General features: G+C 48.4%; 1 long non-coding RNA gene across 1 annotated transcript in view; it reads right to left on the bottom strand.

The window, feature by feature from the left end:
• Positions 1-1,716: 1,716 nt before the first annotated feature.
• Positions 1,717-21,340, bottom strand: part of LOC147082732 (uncharacterized) — a 71,593-nt gene continuing 51,969 nt past the window's right edge. Inside the window, exon 2 of the long non-coding RNA XR_015076231.1 lies at positions 1,717-2,138. This is a non-coding gene — a long non-coding RNA (uncharacterized LOC147082732). The remainder of the gene's footprint in view (positions 2,139-21,340) is intronic.

The raw sequence follows: 21,340 nt of genomic DNA, 5'->3' as shown, positions 1-21,340 counted from the left end.
CCGATGGGTATGCGATGGAAGCAATGGACCCAGGTGAAACCATTTAACACTAAAGACCCCCATTCTACCCTCTCCTCTAGGGGAAAGAGCTCGGAACACGACCAGACCTCTGTTTAAATTACAGATAAACATGGGTCCAGTCGACCCTGACCCTTTATATCAGAGGGTCTGTCTCGGGGAGAAGAAGCTCTCCCAGTTTGCCCTTACACCTGAGAACTCATTTTTAATGTGGAAGCAAGTCATCCTCGGTTCCGAGGGACTGCCTAAGAAGAAGAAGAAGATATAATTGGAGTAAGACTTCTTTACTCCTGTACTCAAATCCTCTTGTAATGAAGGCCAGCATACCATGTGCCTTCTTAACTGCCTTTCACGATCATCAGACGTCCCAAAGTGCTTTACAGCCAATGAAGTACTTTTGAAGTGTATTCACTGTTGTAATGTGGGAAATGTGGCAGCCAATTTGTGCACAGCAAGCTCCCACAAACAGCAATGTGATAATGACCAGATAATGTTTTTTCGTCATGTTGATTGAGGGATAAATATTGGGCTCAAAACACCGGGGATAACTTCTTTGAAATAGCACCACGGGATCTTTTACATCCACCTGAGGGGGCAGACAGGGGCCTCGGTTTAACGTCTCATCTGTAGGACGGCACCTCCGACAGTGCAGCGCTCCTTCATTACTGCCCCTCCGACAGTGCGGCGCTCCCTCAGTACTGCCCCTCCGATGGAGCGTCGCTCCTTCATTACTGCCCCTCCGACGGTGCGGCGGTCCCTCAGTACTGGCCCTCCAACAGTGCGGCGCTCCCTCAGTACTGCCCCTCCGACAGTGCGGTGCTCCATCAGTACTGACCCTCCGACAGTGCAACACTCCCTCAGCACCGCACTGGAGTGTCAGCCTCGCTTTATATGCTCAAGTCCCTGGAGCGGGATTTGAACCCACAACCTTCTGACTCTGCTATCCACTGAGCCACAGCTGACTCCAGTCTTTTACACAGTTTCATCATAACTTCCTTGCTTTTGCACTCTACGCCTCTCCTAAAGCAGGGGAGTTATGATGAATTGTTACAGTTTTTTTTGCAGAGTGACCCAGGCTGTGTAGGAAACAATTGTGCATTTGAAAGCAGCTTGTATTGTGAAGCTTGAGCCCCTTTGCCAGGCCCGCTGCCTGCGGCCCCTCTCCCAGACTCCAGCCCCAGCTCTGTGCTGACTGAGCTGCTCTCACCTGGGGACAGCGCGTCACAATCGGCCCCAGCTCACCGGAGCTGGAGAGGAGGCCCCGCCCCCTTGCCGCGCTGCCATTGGTTGGAGGACCAGGCCGCCCAGTTCAGTCCTCCCAGCTCAACCCTCTTCCTATTGTAGCCATGGTGTGGAGATGCCGGAGTTGGACTGGGGTGGACAAATGTAAAAGGTCACACAACACCAGGTAATAGTCCAACAGCTTTATTTGAAATCACAAGCTTTCGGAGTGCTGCTCCTTCTTCAGGTGAAGTGGAGAAATGCATAAAGACACAGCTTATATAGTCAGAGAATCATGTCAGATGTTTACAGGTAACCTTTCCAACTGCCATTAATCACACCTCGGCAGAGAGATAATCACAGCAGTCAAAGGTGTGAATGGTGTCCAAACAGGTCAGTCAGGGAAACATTACATCAAAGAACAATGAGGTGGGGTCACAAGGGGTCAAATATTGCAGATGCTGGGGTCTGTATGAAAAACAAAAAAACAGACAAAAAACATTTTTTTTTTTTTTTTTTTTTTGGCTGGAAATCACAGCAGGTCCGGCCGCATCCGTGTAGAGAGAACAAGCCAATGTCGACTCGAGTCTGGATGACCCTGCATCAGGTGGGGTTACATGTAGCGTGACATGAACCCAAGATCTCGGTTAAGGCCGTCCTCATGGGTGCGGAACTTGGCTATCAGTTTCTGCTCGACGATTTTGCGTTGTCGTGTGTCTCGAAGGCCACCTTGGAGAATGCTTACCCGAAGATCGGAGGCTGAATGTCCTTGACTGCTGAAGTGTTCCCCGACTGGGAGGGAACACTCCTGCCTGGTGATTGTTGCGCGGTGTCCGTTCATCCGTTGTCGCAGTGTCTGCATGGTCTCGCCGATGTACCATGCTCCGGGGCATCCTTTCCTGCAACGTATGAGGTAGACAACGTTGGCCGAGTCACATGAATATGTACCATGTACCTGGTGGGTGGTGTCCTCACGTGTGATGATGGTATCTGTGTTGATGATCTGGCATGTCTTGCAGAGGTTGCTGTGGCAGGGTTGTGTGGTGTCGTGGTCGCTGTTCTCCTGAAAGCTGGGTAATTTGCTGCGAACGATGGTCTGTTTGAGGTTAGGCGGCTGTTTGAAAGCGAGTACTGGAGGCGTGGGGATGGCCTTAGTGAGGTGTTCGTCGTCATCGATGACATGTTGAAGGCTGCGAAGAACATGGCGTAGTTTCTCCGCTCCGGGGAAGTACTGGACGACGAAGGGTACTCTGTTGGTTGTGTCCCGTGTTTGTCTTCTGAGGAGGTCTATGCGATTTTTCGCTGTGGCCCGTCGGAGCTGTCGATCGACGAGTCGAGCGTCATATCCCGTTCTTACAAGGGCGTCTTTCAGTGTCTGTAGGTGTCCATCGCGTTCCTCCTCGTCTGAGCAGATCCTGTGTATTCGCAGGGCTTGTCCATAGGGGATGGCTTCTTTAACGTGGTTAGGGTGGAAGCTGGAGAAGTGAAGCATCGTGAGGTTGTCCGTGGGCTTGCGGTAGAGTGAAGTGCTGAGGTGTCCGTCTTTGATGGAGATTCGTGTGTCCAGGAATGAGATTGATTCTGAGGAGTAGTCCATGGTGAGTTTGATGGTGGGATGGAACTTGTTGATGTTATCGTGTAGTCTTTTCAGTGATTCTTCGCCGTGGGTCCATAGGAAGAAAATGTACAGACACTGAAAGACGCCCTTGTAAGAACGGGATATGACGCTCGACTCGTCGATCGACAGTTCCGACGGGCCACAGCGAAAAATCGCATAGACCTCCTCAGAAGACAAACACGGGACACAACCAACAGAGTACCCTTCGTCGTCCAGTACTTCCCCGGAGCGGAGCAACTACGCCATGTTCTTCGCAGCCTTCAACATGTCATCGATGACGACGAACACCTCGCTAAGGCCATCCCCACGCCTCCAGTACTCGCTTTCAAACAGCCGCCTAACCTCAAACAGACCATCGTTCGCAGCAAATTACCCAGCTTTCAGGAGAACAGCGACCACGACACCACACAACCCTGCCACAGCAACCTCTGCAAGACATGCCAGATCATCAACACAGATACCATCATCACACGTGAGGACACCACCCACCAGGTACATGGTACATACTCATGTGACTCGGCCAACGTTGTCTACCTCATACGTTGCAGGAAAGGATGCCCCGGAGCATGGTACATCGGCGAGACCATGCAGACACTGCGACAACGGATGAACGGACACCGCACAACAATCACCAGGCAGGAGTGTTCCCTCCCAGTCGGGGAACACTTCAGCAGTCAAGGACATTCAGCCTCCGATCTTCGGGTAAGCATTCTCCAAGGCGGCCTTCGAGACACACGACAACGCAAAATCGTCGAGCAGAAACTGATAGCCAAGTTCCGCACCCATGAGGACGGCCTCAACCGAGATCTTGGGTTTATGTCACGCTACATGTAACCCCACCTGACGCAGGGTCATCCAGACTCGAGTCGACATTGGCTTGTTCTCTCTACACAGATGCGGCCGGACCTGCTGTGATTTCCAGCCAAAAAAAATGTTTTTTGTCTGTTTTTTTGTTTTTCATACAGACCCCAGCATCTGCAATATTTGACCCCTTGTGACCCCACCTCATTGTTCTTTGATGTAATGTTTCCCTGACTGACCTGTTTGGACACCATTCACACCTTTGACTGCTGTGATTATCTCTCTGCCGAGGTGTGATAAATGGCAGTTGGAAAGGTTACCTGTAAACATCTGACATGATTCTCTGACTATATAAGCTGTGTCTTTATGCATTTCTCCACTTCACCTGAAGAAGGAGTAGCGCTCCGAAAGCTTGTGATTTCAAATAAAGCTGTTGGACTATAACCTGGTGTTGTGTGACTTCTTACATTTGTCCACCCCAGTCCAACTCCGGCATCTCCACACCATGGCTACTATCGACACCACAAACTGCCGGCTCAAAGTGGAGAGGATCTCCAAGAAGATCGCGCATATTGACACAGACATCAAGTTTCTACAGAGATGCAAGAAAGCAGACAAGATCCCGAAAGGACTACAGATCATTAACCCACTCAAGTCGACCTACAACACACACTACGCTGAGAGACTCTGCCGTCGTATCTCTCGCACACTCCTCAACCATCTCGTACACCAGCTCTACAGCAGACGCCGCAACCTCGAAACCGAGATGGAGTCCATGTTCTCAGCCTGTGCTCAGGACGCAGCAGACCAGCTACGAGACACTGCCAAACAAACAAGGCAACGGAACTACGCTACCTACATGCACACCAAGAACAGGAAGCTTGAGAAACTTGGCATCACCAGCAGCAGCAACCAAGCCTCCCCCGGTACCACGGTTGAAACCACAGGGAAGTCCATCGTCAACCTGTCCGACCACACCCTTCAACCAGACGAAATTGAAGTTCTCAGCCGAGGGCTCAATTTCTGCCCCACCACCAAAATGGACCCCATCGGTCTCGCGGCAGACACAGAGGAATTCACCAGGAGAATGAGGCTCCGGGAATTCTTCCACAAATCCCAAGATGTCAGCAGCGAACCCAATGAGACAATCAATGATCCGGAACAGCAGACAGAGGGATCCGCAGTGCAGCGACCGAAGAAGAAAGAGTCAAATTGGACCCCTCCGGAGGGTCGCTGCCCTAAGCTTGACATGTATGCTCAAGCTGTCAGGAGATGCATCAACGCCAGATTCATCAGCCGCACTCACAAGACAGTCCAGAATGTCACCCGAGCACAACGCAACGCCATCCACGCTCTCAAGACCAACCGCAACATCGTCATCAAACCAGCAGACAAAGGAGGTGCCATCGTCATACAGAACAGAACGGACTATTGCAAAGAAGTATACCGACAACTGGACAACCAGGAACACTACAGACAGTTACCCGCAGATCCGACCAAAGAACACACCCGCCCACTCAACAGACTGATCAAAACCTTCGATCCAGACCTTCAAAGCATCCTACATGCTCTCATCCCACGTACTCCCCGCGTGGGAGACTTCTACTGCCTCCCAAAGATACACAAAGCCAACACACCTGGACGTCCTATCGCATCAGGCAACGGAACCCTGTGTGAGAACCTCTCTGGATATGTCGAGGGCATCCTGAAACCCATCGTACAGGGAACCCCCAGCTTCTGTCGTGACACTACAGACTTCTTACAGAAACTCAGCACCCACGGACCAGTTGAACCGGGAACACTCCTCGCCACGATGGACATCTCGGCACTCTACACCAGTATCCCCCACGATGACGGCATCGCTGCGACAGCCTCAGTACTCAACACCAACAACAGCCAATCTCCAGACGCCATCCTACAACTCATCCGCTTCATCCTTGACCACAATGTCTTCACCTTTGACAACCAGTTCTTTACCCAAACACACGGAACAGCCATGGGGACCAAATTCGCACCCCAATACGCAAACATCTTCATGCACAAGTTCGAGCAAGACTTCTTCACTGCACAGGATCTCCAACCAACGCTATACACCAGATACATCGACGACATTTTCTTCCTATGGACCCACGGCGAAGAATCACTGAAAAGACTACACGATAACATCAACAAGTTCCATCCCACCATCAAACTCACCATGGACTACTCCTCAGAATCGGTCTCATTCCTGGACACACGAATCTCCATCAAAGACGGACACCTCAGCACTTCACTCTACCGCAAGCCCACGGACAACCTCACGATGCTTCACTTCTCCAGCTTCCACCCTAACCACGTTAAAGAAGCCATCCCCTATGGACAAGCCCTGCGAATACACAGGATCTGCTCAGACGAGGAGGAACGCGATGGACACCTACAGACACTGAAAAACGCCCTTGTAAGAACGGGATATGACGCTCGACTTGTCGATCGACAGTTCCGACGGGCCACAGCGAAAAATCGCATAGACCTCCTCAGAAGACAAACACGGGACACAACCAACAGAGTACCCTTCGTCGTCCAATACTTCCCCAGAGCGGAGAAACTACGCCATGTTCTTTGCAGCCTTCAACATGTCATCGATGACGACGAACACCTCGCTAAGGCCATCCCCACGCCTCCAGTACTCGCTTTCAAACAGCCGCCTAACCTCAAACAGACCATCGTTCGCAGCAAATTACCCAGCTTTCAGGAGAACAGCGACCACGACACCACACAACCCTGCCACAGCAACCTCTGCAAGACATGCCAGATCATCAACACAGATACCATCATCACACGTGAGGACACCACCCACCAGGTACATGGTACATACTCATGTGACTCGGCCAACGTTGTCTACCTCATACGTTGCAGGAAAGGATGCCCCGGAGCATGGTACATCGGCGAGACCATGCAGACACTGCGACAACGGATGAACGGACACCGCGCAACAATCACCAGGCAGGAGTGTTCCCTCCCAGTCGGGGAACACTTCAGCAGTCAAGGACATTCAGCCTCCGATCTTCGGGTAAGCATTCTCCAAGGTGGCCTTCGAGACACACGACAACGCAAAATCGTCGAGCAGAAACTGATAGCCAAGTTCCGCACCCATGAGGACGGCCTCAACAGAGATCTTGGGTTCATGTCACGCTACATGTAACCCCACCTGATGCAGGGTCATCCAGACTCGAGTCGACATTGGCTTGTTCTCTCTACACGGATGCGGCCGGGCCTGCTGTGATTTCCAGCCAAAAAAAAAAAAAAAAAAATGTTTTTTGTCTGTTTTTTTGTTTTTCATACAGACCCCAGCATCTGCAATATTTGACCCCTTGTGACCCCACCTCATTGTTCTTTGATGTAATGTTTCCCTGACTGACCTGTTTGGACACCATTCACACCTTTGACTGCTGTGATTATCTCTCTGCCGAGGTGTGATAAATGGCAGTTGGAAAGGTTACCTGTAAACATCTGACATGATTCTCTGACTAGATAAGCTGTGTCTTTATGCATTTCTCCACTTCACCTGAAGAAGGAGCAGTGCTCCGAAAGCTTGTGATTTCAAATAAAGCTGTTGGACTATAACCTGGTGTTGTGTGACTTTTTACATTTGTCCACCCCAGTCCAACTCCGGCATCTCCACACAATAGGAAGAGGGCTGAGCTGGGAGGACTGAACTGGGCGGCCTGGTCCTCCAACCAATGGCGCCGCGGCAAGGGGGAGTCAAAGGCTGGCTGGAGCGCATGCGCAGCCCGCCTCGCAACGTTGGGAAGCTTTTCAAATATTTTTTTTTGCGAAACAAATTGAAAACACTCATTAATTCCCCCAACCTCCTCCCCTCTAAAGTGCGATTATTATTATTCTTGTTTTTCCTCATTTGTGTGGGGTGTCTTTTTTTTTACCTTGCGGTGGTGTGCGCCGATCCAACCGACCCCTTGGCGTTGCGTGCTGGCGTCAGCGCGCAATCGGAGGGGAGATGATTGACGCGAGGCGCCCGCCAATCAGGAGCGCGGAAAACGCTGGGAGGACCGGGCGGGCTGACGGTCCTCCAACCAATGGCGGCGCGGGAGGGAGGGGGGCGGGACCTCGGTGGGCTGCAGGCCGCTTTCCTGCTTTCATTGTCTGCAGGAGCTGTTAAAGGGAAGGGGAGGAGGGGGTGGAAAAAACCAAGCTTGTGAGTGTTTATTCCTTTGCATTACCTTTATTGCAAGGCTATTCATCAACTGCATTCATTTAAAAATAAGTGAACCTTTTCTCTTTTTGACTTTTATCCAGAACAAAGAGCCCTGGTGCTGTGAATATTTTGGTGGGCACCCACTTTTAAAGGGACAAAGACCAGCATTCTTCCTCCTCTTTCTCTCTCTCTCTCTCTCTCTGGTGAGTATTTGTGGCGGGTGAGAGAGGGGGGGGTGAGTCAAAGGGGACTGCGGCCCCTTTTCAACAAAAATTATTGCTTGGCCATTTAAAGGGGAATGGGTGCCCCCCCAGGTATTTAAAGGGGCAGTGCCTCTCTCTTTCTGTATCATGTAAGAGCAGGGAGGTTCTGCTTGAACTGTACAAAACACCAGTTAGGCCACCGGCTAGAGTGCTGCGTGCAGTTCTGGTCGTCCCCATTGCAGGAAAGATGTGACTGTGTGCTCGAGACGGGAGATTTTTGAGGATGTTGCCAGGACTAGAGAATTTCAGTTACAAGGAAAGATTGAATACATAGAAACATAGAAGATAGGAGCAGAAGTAGGCAATTCGGCCCCTCGAGCCTGTTCCCCCATTCAATGAGATCATGGCTGATCATCCAAATTCAGTACCCTGTCCCTGCCTCCTCCCCATATCCCTTTATCCTTAAGAAATATATAAGTACAGGAGTAAAGAAGTCCTACTCCAATTATATAGGGCCTTGGTGAGACCACACCTGGAGTACTGTGTACAATTTTGGTCTCCTTACCTAAGGAAGGATATACTTGCCATAGAGGGAGTGCAATGAAGGTTCACGAGATTGATTCCTGGGATGGCGGGACTGTCGTATGAGAAGAGATTGAGTAAACTAGGCCTGTATTCTCTTGAATTCAGAAGAATGAGAGGGGATCTCATTGAAACTTATAAAATTCTAACAGGACTAGACAGACTAGATGCAGGAAGGATGTTCCCGATGGTCGGGGAGTCCAGAACCAGGGGTCACAGTCTAAGGATAAGGGGTAAGCCATTTAGGACAGAGATGAGGAGGAATTTCTTCACCCAGAGAGTGGTGAACCTGTGGAATTCTCTACCACAGAAGGCAGTGGAGGCCAATTCATTAAATATATTCAAGAAGGAGTTGGATATATTTCTTAAGGCTAAAGGGATCAAGGGATATGGGGAGAAGGCGGGGACAGGGTACTGAGTTTGGATGATCAGCCATGATCTCATTGAATGGTGGAGCAGGCTCGATGGGCCGAATGGCCTACTCCTGCTCCTATCTTCTATGTTTCTATGTCTTAAAGGAGGATAGCGAGGCGGAGAGGTTCAGGGAGGGAATTACAGAGCTTAGGGCCGAGGCAACAGAAGACACGGCCACTGATGGTTGAGCGATTATAATCAGGAATGCTCAAGAGGGCAGAATTGGAGGAACGCAGATGTCTGGTGGGGGGGGGGGTGTTGTTTTCGTTGGAACCGAGGAGGCTGAGGGGAGACCTGATTGAGGTGTATAAAATTCTGAGGGGCCTAGAATGGAAGGACCTATTTCCCTTGGCAGAGAGGTCCACAATTAGGGGGCATAGATTTAAAGTAATTGGTCGGAAGTTTAGAGGGGAGTTGAGGAGAAATGTTTTCACCCAGTGGGTGGTGGGGGTCTGGAACTCACTGCCTGACAGGGTGGTAGAGGCAGAAACTCTCATCACATTTTAAAAGGTACTTGGATGTGCACTTGAAGTGCCGTAACCTACAAGGCTACGGACCAAGTGCTGGAAAGTGGGATTAGTGTGGATAGCACTTAATCGGCCGGCACGGACAAGATGGGCCGAATGGCCTCCTTCCGTGTCGTTATTTTTCTATGATTTTATCGCGGGTGGTTGTGAGGCTGAAGGGAATAACTAAGATAGGGAGTGGCGAGGCCATGGAGGGATTTGAAAACAAGGATGAGAATTTTGAAATCGAAGCATTGCTTAACCAGGAGCCAATGTAGGTCAGCGAGCACAGGGGTGATGGGTGAATGGGACTTGGCGTTGAGTTACGACACGGGTAGTTTTGGATCACCTCAAGTTTACATAGGGTAGAATGTGGGAGGCCAGCCAGGAGTGCGTTGGAATAGTCGAGTCTAGAGGTAACAAAGGCCCAGGTGAGGGTTTCAGCAGCGGGTGAGCTGAGGCAGGGGTGGAGACGGGCGATGTTACCGAGGTGGAAATAGGCGGTCTTTGTTATGCTGCGGATATGTGTTCGGAAGCTCATTTCAGGGTCAGATATGACACTGAGGTTGCAAATAGAGTGGTTCAGCCTCAGAGAGATGTTAGGGAGAGGGATGGATTCAGTGGCTAGGGACCGAAAACAATTCCTTTAGTCTTCCCAATATTTAATTGGAGAAAATTTCTGCTGACCCAGAACCGGATTAGACATCGTGGAGGGGTCAAGAGAAGTGGTGGTGAGGTCGACATGGGTGTCGTCAGCGTACATGTGGAAACTGACGCTGTGTTTTCAGATGATGTCACCAAGGGGCAGCATTTAGATGAGAAATAGGAGGGGCCCAAGGATAGATCCTTGGGGGACACCAGAGGTAACGATGCGGGAGCGGGAAGAGAAGCCGTTGCAGGTGATTCTGTGGCTATGATTAGATAGATAAGAATGGAACCAGGCGAGTGCAGTCCCACCCAGCTGGACGACGGTGGAGAGGCGTTGGAGAAGGATGGAGTGGTCAACCGTGTCAAAGGCTGCAGACAAGTCAGGAAGGACGAGGAGGGATAGTTTACTTTTGTCACAGTCACAAAGGATGTCATTTGATGAGACTTGATTTGACTTCAGGGCCAAATCAGTGAGGTGGATTGGGCTGTTTCTGGCCCGCTGGTTATTGTGGGCATGGCTGGACACCAGTGGGACCGGCTCTACCCTGTTGGTTCTTTGAGACAAAATTAGCCAAAAAAAACCCCTTCTTCCCCACTTACCCTTTCTACTCTCCTTTTACAGGGTTTTAGAAGTGGAGCATTTACAGACAGGAAGCTCAAACCAAACATCACGTCAAGATCTGACAGTCGCTCAATTCATCAGGACCTGATTCAGTCACTTCTCAAATCTGCTGGCACACCCGTGAGTTCACACTGGGGAGATACCTTTTAAATGTTCTGAAAGAGCTTCAAAATCTACAAATACCTGAAGCGGGGAGAAACCCGTGTCTGGGAAGGGATTCACTCAGCCATCCGCTCCAATGATACACCAGCAAGTTCACACTAGGGAGGGACCTTTAACCCGCTCCGTGTGTGGGCAGGGATTAATTGCACCCTCCGTGCTGCTGAGACACCAGCTTGTCCACACCGATGAGAGACCGTTGACCTGCTCCGTGTTTTTGAAGCGATTCTCTCATTCTGCCACCCTCCTGAGACACCAGCTTGTTCACATTAAATGTTCTGACTGTGGGAAGAGATTTAACAGGTCCCAGGATCTGAAGAGACACCAGCTGGAGAGAGCAGGAGAGATTCTGTTCACCTGCTCCGTGTGTGGGAAGAGATTCACTCGGTCCTCGAATCTGCTGGCACACCAGCGAGTTCACACTGGGGAGAGACCGGTGAAACATTCCAACTGTGGGAAAAGCTTTAAAAGGTCCCAGGAGCTGAAGGGACACCAGCTGGAGAGAGCAGGAAAGAGGCCATTCACCTGCTCCGTGTGTGGGAAGGGATTCACTCGGCCATCCCACCTACTGATACACCAGCGAGTTCATACTGATGAGAGACCATTTAAATGTTCTGACTGTGGGAAGAGCTTTAAAAGCTCCATGGAACTGAAGTTACACCAGCGAGTTCACACTGATGAGAGACCATTTAAATGTTCTGACTGTGGGAAGAGCTTTAAAAGCTCCGTGGAACTGAAGGTACACCAGCGAGTTCACACTGATGAGAGACCATTTACATGTCCTGTCTGTGGGAAGAGCTTTAAAAGCTCCACGGAACTGAAGTTACACCAGCGAGTTCACACTGATGAGAGACCATTTAAATGTTCTGACTGTGGGAAGAGCTTTAAAAGCTGCGCGGAACTGAAGGTACACCAACGAGTTCACACTGATGAGAGACCATTTACATGTTCTGTCTGTGGGAAGAGCTTTAAAAGGTCCGGTGAGCTGAAGAGACACCAGCGAGTTCACACTGGGGAGAGGCCGTTCACCTGCTCAGTGTGTGGGAAGGGAATCACTCAGTCCTCGAATCTGCTCGAACACCAGCGAGTTCACACTGGGGAGAGGCCGTTCACCTGTTCCGTGTGTGGGAAGGGATACACTCAGTCCTCGACTCTGCTCGAACACCAGCGAGTTCACACTGGGGAGAGACCGTTCACCTGCTCCGTGTGTGGGAAGAGCTTTAAAAGCTCCGCGGAACTGAAGGGACACCAGCGAGTGCACACTGATGAGAGACCATTTACATGTTCTGTCTGTGGGAAGAGCTTTAAAACCTCTGGGGAGCTGAAGGGACACCAGCGAGTTCACACTGATGAGAGACCATTTAAATGTTCTGAGTGAGGAGGACATAAAAACCTGCAAAAGGACATAGACAGGCTAAGTGAGTGGGCAGAAATTTGGCAGATGGAATACAATGTTGGAAAGTGTGAGGTTATGCACTTTGGCAGAAAAAAATCAAAGAGCAAGTTATTATCTAAATGGAGAGAAACTGCAAAGTGCTACAGTACAAAGGGATCTGGGGGTCCTGGTGCATGAAACACAGAAGGTTAGTATGCAGGTACAGCAGGTGATCAGGAAGGCCAATGGAATCTTGGCTTTTATTGCAAGGGGGATGGAGTATAAAAGCAGGGAAGTCTTGCTTTGTTATACAGGGGACTGGTGAGGCCACACCTGGAATATTGCGTACAGTTTTGGTTTCCATATTTAAGAAAAGGTATACTTGCTCTCGAGGCAGTTCAGAGAAGGTTCACTCGGTTGATTCCGGAGATGAGGGGGTTGACTTATGAGGAAAGGTTGAGTAGGTTGGGCCTCTACTCATTGGAATTCAGAAGAATGAGAGGCGACCTTATCGAAACATATAAGATTGTGAGGGGGCTTGATCAGGTGGATGCAGGGAGGATGTTTCCACTGATGGGTGAGACTAGAACGAGGGGGCATAATCTTAGAATAAGGGGCTGCCCTTTCAAAACTGAGATGAGGAGCAACTTCTTCACTCAGAGGGTAGTAAATCTATGGAATTTGCTACCTCAGAGAGCTGTGGAAGCTGCGACATTAAATAAATATAAAACGGAGATAGACAGTTTCCTAGCTGATAAGGGAATTAGGGGTTACGGGGAGCGGGCAGGGAAGTGGACGTGAGTCTAGGTTCGGATCAGCCATGATCCTATTGAATGGTGGAGCAGGCCAGAGGGGCCATATGGCCTACTCCTGCTCCTACTACTTATGTTGTAAGAGCTTTAAAAGCTCCGGGAACCTGAAGAGACACCAGCGAGCTCACATTGATCTGTAGCGCAGGGCCCTGCAGACAGCGGGGGCATCATGAACATGGAATGGATGAATGTTTTGAAATTCTTGTACTGCTGTTTAATCTTTAAGGTTGTTGTGCTGATGATTCCCTTCGATTGACTGTTCATGGTGTTACATAGAATGTACAGCACAGAAACAGGCCATTCGGCCCAACTGGTCCATGCCAGTGTTTATGCCCCACACCCACCCTACTTCAATTAACCCGATCAACATATCCTCCCATTCCTTTCTCCCTCGTGTGGCTTCCCCATAAATGCATCTGTGCTGTTCACCTCAACTACTCCCTGTGGTAGTGAGTTCCCCATTCTCACCATTCTCTGGGTAAAGACATTTCCCCTGAATTCCCTCCTGGATTTATTAGTGACTTTTATATTTATAGCCACATAAATATGATGAGATTTTGTTAAGCTGACCGGTATGTTGTTGTTCTTTGTCTTTTTCTGATGAATGCAACATTACTGAGCCCCTGTACCCGTGTTATGGGATGAAGTGCCAGACAAGTGAAGGCACAACGTCTGGGTGTGAATCTAATAATAACCTCATGGACCGTATAGGTGTGATAACCAGACGGGCTTGTGGTTATAGTCTGGTCATGGATGGACTAAATTCCCTGAATTAGCAGGAGTTCAGGAGGCGGTCAACAGACGGGTCCAAACAATCCCATTTCCTGAGCAGTAACCAAGCTTGTGTATAAGAACAGGCCACTTAAGCCGTTGTCAGTTGGAACAGACTCGAGAAGATCGCGCGTGAATCCACTGTACTTCTATTCTCCAGATTGAGGGAATTATCACCCGATCTGTGTTATGCAGCGCTCTTAATAAAGCCTGGAGAGACAATCTGTGTTCCTGTGAGCTTGATTATCTGGTATCTGAAACCCTGGGACTCCCGATCATTAGGGTCAACCTCAGTGTGTGGAAAGGGATTCCCTGGTGTATCCCACCCGCTGACACACCAGAGTGTCCACAGTGTGACTGCGGTGGGTCGATTCCACTGTTTCCGATGCCTTTAATCACATCCAGGACTGAACCATGTTAATTCAGGCAACTGGGGCTTGTTAATGTTAAAACCCCAATAACTGGGCTGGATTTTAATATTCTTTATAAATAAATCAGCTTTGTTTGAAACACACAGTCTATTGAGTCCCTGTTTCTACAATAAGCTATGGTGTGGAGATGCCGGAGTTGGACTGGGGTGGACAAATGTAAGAAGTCACACAACACCAGGTTATAGTCCAACAGCTTTATTTGAAATCACAAGCTTTCGGAGCGCTGCTCCTTCTTCAGGATGACTTGTTACATACATTCCCCGTCCTTTCAATAATTTAACTGTGAGCTGTGGTCAGTAGGTAGCACTCTTGCCTCTGAGTCCCACTCCAGAGACTTGAGCACAAAAATCTAGGCTGACACTCCAGTGCAGTGCTGAGGGAGTGCTGCACTGTCGGAGGTGCTGTCTTTCCAATGAGATGTTAAACCGAGGCCCTGTCTGCTCTCACAGTTGGACATAAATGATCCCATGGCACTATTTCGAAGAAGAGCAGGGGTGTTATCCCCAATGTCTTGGCCAATATTTATCCTTCAATCAATGTTGGTACATGGAACTCGGTTAATTAGCTTCTGAAAGGTGTTTGTGTTTAGTTCATTCGATATAGAGAAAAATGTGGTTAGTATTAGAGAGGGAGGGAGATATACAGATATCACTTAGCAACCAACCACCCTTGGATATTTTCAGAATAGAATGTTTAGATTAGAAATGTTATGTTATGATAAGAATGTCTGCAGACTAGAAGGGTTCTGCTTACCACAGCAAGGCCACGGTACTTTTACGTGCATCTAACGTTGTTGATGTATGTTGAAGAAACTGTTGACTTGTGTCTCTGGACGATGCAGTAACCAGCGACTACCACATTAGGCAATGCCAGTTCCAGTTTGATAAGAAAGCACTGTATAAATATACTCCTGACATGTAGGTGGCGGAGAGGCTTTTGGGAGTCAGGAGGTGAGCCACTGGCTGCAGAATACCCAGCCTCTGATCGTTCCTCCTGGTCAGGATTGAGCTGAATTCCTTCCTGTTGAAAAATGCTTCGTGTGACATTAGGAGTTAACCCCTTAGTAGCAGTATAAAAAATGTGAAATATTCAACTGTGGCGAAAATAATGAATGGCTGATGGGTCCTTTTTAAATGTGGAGGCTCAGATAATCAAAGTCCCAGTAACTCTTTTCCGAGGGTACAAAGGTCCTGTTTAAATAAAAGAGCTAGCATAGTGGATATGGAAGCTGGTGGGGGCGGGGGATCAATAGAAATGTTCCAGACTGAGATGGATACATGGTTGTTGGGTAAGTGTATCGAGGGATATGGAGCAAAGGGGGGGTTACTGGAGTCGAGGTACGGATCAGCCATGTTCTGATTGAATTGCAGAACGGGCATCGATGGAGCTGAAAGGCCTCCACCAGTATTCTGGGCTGGAGAACCATAATGATGGTGGGCTAAAAATAAGCCCTTTTCAATTTAATTTAAAATAAGACAATACTTTAGAAAATATGATTAAATATAAAATAAATATTCACAACCTCCGCCTTTTTACTTTAGACACACCCCTCCTCCAGCATTCATCTGTGTGAAAGGCTCAGAGGGTGCGGAATTCTTAAAGTGCATCCAGGAGAGCTTTTTGAGCCAGCATGTAGAAAGTCATACAAGAGAGGGGGTGATACTGGACCTAATTCTAGGGAATGTAGCTGGGCAAGTGGTAGAAGTGTTAGTAGGAGAGCATTTTGGTGACAGTGACCATAATTCGGTGAGATTTAAGGTAGTCATGGAAAAGGACAAAGATGGACCGGAAATAAAGGTTCTAAATTGGGGGAAGGTCGATTTTAATATGATAAGGCAGGATCTGGCCAAAGTGGACTGGGATCAGCTACTTGTAGGAAAATCCACATCAGAGCAGTGGGAGTCTTTCAGAAAGGAAAGAGAGAGAGTACAATGGCAACATGTTCCCGTAAAGGTCAAGGGTGGGACCAACAAGCCCAGGGAACCCTGGATGTCAAGGGATATACGAGAATGGATTAGGAAAAAAAGGGAGGCTTTTGGCAGATACAAAGGACTAAAAACAGTGGAAGCCCTAGAGGAGTATAGAAAGTGCAGGGGGGTACTTAAAAAAGAAATTAGGAGAGCGAAGAGGGGGCATGAAAAAACACAGGTGGGCAAAATAAAGGAAAATCTCAAGGTGTTTTATAAGTATATTAAGGGCAAGAGGATAACCAGGGAAAGAATAGGGACCAAAGTAGCAATCTGTGTGTAGAGCCAGAAGATATTGGTGGGGTTTTAAATGAATATTTTGCATCTGTGTTCACTATAGAGAAGGATGATGTCGGCATAGAAATCAGGCAGGGGGATTGTGATATACTTGAACAAATTAGTATTGAGAGGGAGGAGGTACTAACGGTTTTAGCGGGCTTAAAAGTGGATAAATCCCCAGACCCTGACGGGATAGAAACATAGAAACATAGAGATAGGAACAGGAGTAGGCCATTCGGCCCTTCGAGCCTGCTCCGCCATTCAATGAGATCATGGCTGATCTTCGTCTGAGATCTTAGCTGATCTTACCAGTTCAGTACCCCGTCCCCGCCTTTTCTCCGTAACCCTTAATCCCCTTAGCCTTCAGAAATATATCCAATTCTCTCTTGAAAATATTTATTGAATTAGCCTTCACAGCCCTCTGTGGCAGGGAATTCCACAGGCTCACCACTCTTTGAGTGAAGAAATTCTTCCTCATCTCTGTTTTAAATGATTTGCCCGCTATTTTTAGACTGTGGCCCCTGGTTCTGTGCTCCCCTGCCATTGGAAACATTCTCTCTGAATTCAGCCTGTCCAGGCCTGCCATAATTTTATATGTTTCGATGAGATCCCCTCTCAATCTTCTAAACTCCAGTGAGTACAAGCCCAAACTATTCAATCTCTCCTTGTAGGTCATTCCCGCCATTCCAGGTATCAGCCTGGTGAATCGCCGCTGCACTCTTTCCATGGCAAGAACATCCTTCCGCAGATGGGGCGACCAAAACTGTACACAATACTCCAGATGCGGTCTCACCAGCACCTTGTACAGCTGTAGTAAGGTATCCCTATTCCTATACTCGAACCCCCTTGATATGAAGGCCAACATACCATTTGCCTTCTTAATCGCCTGTTGCACCTGCATGCTCTCCTTCAGTGACTGGTGCACAAGAACACCCAGGTCCCTCTGCACTTCCCCATCTCCCAATCTATTGCCATTTAGATAATAATCTACCCTCCTGTTTTTACCCCCAAAGTGGATAACCTCGCATTTATCCACATTATAGTGCATCTGCCACGTATCCGCCCATTCCCCCAACCTGTCCAAATCGCACTGTAGCCTCCTGACATCCTCATCAGAGCCCACCCCTCCTCCTAGTTTAGTGTCGTCAGCGAATTTGGAAATATTGCATCCAATTCCCTGATCCAGATCATTTATATATATTGTGAACAGCTGGGGTCCCAGGACAGATCCTTGCGGCACCCCGCTGGTCACTGCCTGCCACTCCGAAAACGAGCCGTTTATTCCAACTCTCTGTTTTCTATCCGCCAGCCAGTTCTCTATCCACGTTAATACTTTGCCCCCAATCCCATGAGCCTTAATTTTGCATGATAATCTTTTGTGTGGAACCTTATCGAAGGCTTTCTGGAAGTCAAGGTACACCACATCCACTGGCTCTCCCCCATCTATTTTACCAGTTACTTCCTCAAAAAATTCCAGCAGATTAGTCAAACACGATTTACCCTTTGTAAATCCATGTTGACTCTGTCCGATCCTTTCCCCATTTGTCAAGTGCTCCGCTATTTTATCCTTAATAATGGACTCTAGCATTTTGCCCACAACCGATGTAAGGCTTACTGGTCTATAATTCCCTGCTTTCTCTCTACCCCCCTTTTTAAATATTGGGGTAACATTAGCTACCCTCCAATCCACGGGTACTGTTCCCGAGTCAATGGAGTTCCGGAAGATGATCCTTAGAGCATCTGCTATCTCCAGGGCCACCTCCTTAAGTACCCTAGGATGTAGTTTATCAGGCCCCGGGGATTTGTCGGCCTTCAGTCCCCTCAACTTACCCAACACCATATCCCTAGAGATACTAATTTCTGTCAGCTCCTCCCTCTCATTAGTCCCTATGTTTGCCGATATTCCTGGGAGGTTATTTGTGTCCTCCTTTGTGAATACAGAACCAAAGTATGAGTTTAATTGGTCTGCCATTTCCTTATTCTCCATTATATATTCTCCCGAATCGGACTGCAAGGGACCGACTTGGGATTTTACCAGTCTTTTCCTCCTGATATACCGATAAAAGCTTTTGCAGTCTGTCTTTATGTTTGCTGCAAGTTTACTTTCGTATTCTATTTTCCCCTTCCTGATTAATCCCTTTGTCCTCTTTTGCTGTATCCTGTACTGCCCCCAATCTTCCGGTCTGGTGCTTTTTTTTGCCAGTTGATATGCCCTTTTTTTTGATTTTATGCTGTCCCTAATTTCCCTCGTTATCCACGGTTGAGCCACCTTTTTAGGTTTATTTTTATGCCAAACCGGTATAAACATGTTCTGGAATTCTTCCATTCTATCTTTGAATGCTTGCCATTGTCTATCCACTGTCAATCCCCCCAGAAACACCACCCAATCAATCTTACCCAATTCCCGTCTCATACCCTCGTAATTCCCTTTATTTAAGTTCTGGACCTTAGTCTCTGATTCAATTTCCTCACTCTCCATCTCGACTGAGAGCTCGATCATATTATGATCGCTCTGACCCAAGGGGCCTCGTACAAGAAGATTGTTGATAAGTCCCTTCTCATTGCACAATACCCAGTCTAAAATGGCCTGATCTCGAGTCGGCTCCTCGACATATTGGTCCAGATAACCGTCCCGAAAACATTCCAGGAATTCCTCCTCCTCAGAATTTTTACTAATTTGGGTAGTCCAATCAATATGTAAATTAAAGTCACCCATGATGACAGCTGTGCTCTTATCGCACGCTTCTCTAATTTCCCTTTTTATGCCTTCCCTCACCTCCATATTACTATTTGGAGGCCTATATATCACACCCACTAACGTTTTCCTCCCCTTGCTATTTCTCATTTCTACCCATACAGATTCCGTTTCATCCGAGTTAATATCCTTCCTTTCCATTGCATTAATCCCCTCCTTTACCAGCAATGCTACCCCACCTCCCCTACCTTTTTGCCGATCCTTCCTAAATATTGTATATCCCTGGATGTTAAGTTCCCAGCCTTGCCCACCCTGCAGCCACGTTTCTGTAATCCCAATCAAATCATACTTGTTTACCTCTATTTCCACAACTAATTCATCCACCTTGTTCCTAATGCTTCTAGCATTAAGATACAAAGCCTTCAGGCTTGCTTTTTTCACACTCTCATTATGAATTAGTTTGGCCCTTTGTGTTTCTCTCCTTTGCTTATTGCTTCTCACCTTTCTACCATCTATTTCTGACTTCATATGACTTCCCTCTTTTCCACTATCTAGGTTCCCATCCCCCTGCCAAATTAGTTTAAATCCTCCCGAACCGCCCTAGAAAATATTACCCCGAGGACATCGGCTCCCTCACAGTTCAGGTGTAGACCGTCCCCTTGGTACAGGTCACTCCTCCCCAAGAACTGGTTCCAATGCCTCAAGAATTTAAATCCCTCTCCCTTGCACCACTGCTCAAGCCACGTATTTAGCTTATCTATCTTACTCTCTCTAAACTTATTAGCTCGTGGCACTGGTAGCAATCCAGAGATTACTACCTTTGAGGTCCTACTTTTCAATTTAGCTCCTAACTCCCTAAATTCAGCTTGTAGGACCTCCTCCCTCTTTTTACCTACATCGTTGGTACCTACATGTACCACGACAACTGGCTGATCCCCCTCCCCCTTCAGAATGCTCTGCACCCGCTCCGAGACATCCTTGACCCTTGCACCAGGGAGGCAACATACCATCTTGGAGTCTCGGTCTCGGCCACAGAAACTCCTATCTATCCCCCTTACAATTGAATCCCCTATCACTATAGCCCTATCCCTCTTTTTCCCGCCCTTCTGTGCAGCAGAGCCAGTCATGGTGCCCTGAACCTGGCTGCTGGTGCCTTCCCCTGATAAGTCATCTCCCCCAACAGTACCCAAAACGGTAAACCTGTTTTGGAGGGAGATGACCGCAGGTGACTCCTGCACTACCTTCCTGCCTTTACCCTGCCTTTTGGTCACCCATTTACTGTCTGAGCTAGCCTTTACCTGCGGTGTGACCAACTCACTGAATGTGCTATCCACAACATCCTCAGCATCGCGTATGCTCCAGAGTGAGTCCATTCGCAGCTCCAGCGCCGCCATGCGGTCTGCTAGGAGCTGCAGCTGGACACACTTCCTGCACACATAGTTGTCAGGGACAGTGTCCCTGATTTCCCACATGGCACAGGAGGAGCATGACACGGGTCTGAGCTGCCCTTCCATGACTTAACCCTTACAATACCCTTTTATTTACTACGATTTAGCTTAATTATTGAATTCTACTTAGAATAAGTTTGTGAAAGTACTCACCAACCAGTCACCTACCTGTTTTCTGGTGTTGTATTTTCACTGCCGCCTCCTGTCCTGGAACCTTTTCCACCTATGTTAGGCTCCTGAAATAAAATAAATTGAACCTACCTTTTCAACTTCCCCTAACCCCTAAAAGGTTAGAGGAGGTGGAAGGGTGGGAGACACTACACTGTAGTGTTTCGGGTTTAGCAACAGCTCCACCTATATAAGAGTTACTGGCCTCCTGCTCTCCCGACTGCACCAGCTGTGAAAGAAAAAGCCCGCGAAAGGTGAGCTTTTAAACTCACCAGTTACTGGCCTCCTGCTCTCCCGACTGCCCCAGCAGTTACTGGCCTCCTGCTCTCCCGACTGCACCAGCTGTGAAAGAAAAAGCCCGCGAAAGGTGAGCTTTTAAACTCACCAGTTACTGGCCTCCTGCTCTCCCG

The sequence above is a fragment of the Somniosus microcephalus genome, unplaced genomic scaffold, assembly GCF_052327205.1.
Source record: "Somniosus microcephalus isolate GS21.2 unplaced genomic scaffold, FLI_Smic_1.0 scaffold119, whole genome shotgun sequence".
Classification (NCBI taxonomy): domain Eukaryota; kingdom Metazoa; phylum Chordata; class Chondrichthyes; order Squaliformes; family Somniosidae; genus Somniosus; species Somniosus microcephalus.
The sequence above is the reverse complement of the archived record's forward strand: the minus strand, read 5'-3'. Positions and strand labels throughout refer to the sequence as shown.